This window comes from Acyrthosiphon pisum, chromosome A2, assembly GCF_005508785.2.
Source record: "Acyrthosiphon pisum isolate AL4f chromosome A2, pea_aphid_22Mar2018_4r6ur, whole genome shotgun sequence".
Taxonomy (NCBI): domain Eukaryota; kingdom Metazoa; phylum Arthropoda; class Insecta; order Hemiptera; family Aphididae; genus Acyrthosiphon; species Acyrthosiphon pisum.
This window is the reverse complement of record NC_042495.1, coordinates 107,069,042-107,070,125: the sequence shown is the minus strand read 5'-3', so window position 1 is coordinate 107,070,125 and position 1,084 is coordinate 107,069,042.

Sequence of the window (1,084 nt, the reverse complement as noted above, 5' to 3'; positions counted from 1 at the left end):
GAATATTTTATAAATTTTTAACTACAAAATAATTATTACATTTTAAATTTGATAAATGTTGTTGAAATTCGAACTATAAATGCTTATTAATAAAAATTGTGCGAATGTATTTTTAATATTTTTCAACTGCTGTTGTATCAATATATCAGGACTCTTGTATTAAATGTTCATGCTTTTTTAACGATCAAATAACATTTTACTGATATTTATAAAAAAAAAACTAAAAAAATTGAAAACTAACAATGACCGTAAACAGCTCAAAAAGAGTCTAAATACTTTGAAATTTTTTTCAAGTATAAGAATTGATAAAATAATCATTCAGTGAAATTGTAATGTATCTACAGTCATTCGTATTTTAATTACCTACAACAAAATAAGGAAATCGTTACATGAGAAATCCCAGAATATCAAATGTTGTAAAAATATGAATTTCAAACACTCATAGAAATTTAATTTGACTTTTTTGTAGATATTTTTTTTTGATAAAGATAAACAAATTTATGAGGAATCTTGCATTACATTTTCAAATCTTAGATTTAAGGGGACTGCAGCATGCGTATTTTTCATACGTTTTAGACCAATAAGCGGTAGTAAATTACACATACTTCGGAATGTCCGATTTAAATTATTAATACATGTATGAACTCTTTGACAAAATATCTAGGCTTTTTAGGAAGTCGATTTTTGATTTTCAATTTTAATAGCCCTTAAAATTAAGATATTTTTTTCAAAAATCTCATGAAATATTTGCATTATATTTGTATTTATTTTGAGCGTATCTGATTTTAAATCAAAAAAGTGATTCCTAAAGAGCATAGTCTAGAAGATTATAAATTCAACCGTTTTTTTTTAATTTCAATCAAACTTCAGGAAGTATGTTTAATTTACTACCGCTTTTAGCAGTTTTTATAGTTATGCATACAAGAATATATTTCGTTTTTCGCTATGCATTGACATGTGCGTGCGCGTGTGAGAGTTGCTTCCGGCGGCTCGGCGCGCAGCGGCGGCTGCTCGGTGCGGCGAGACATCGATTCTTGGAAACAATTAGTGGATAAGGATTACTGGATAGGTATAGCAAAATCAC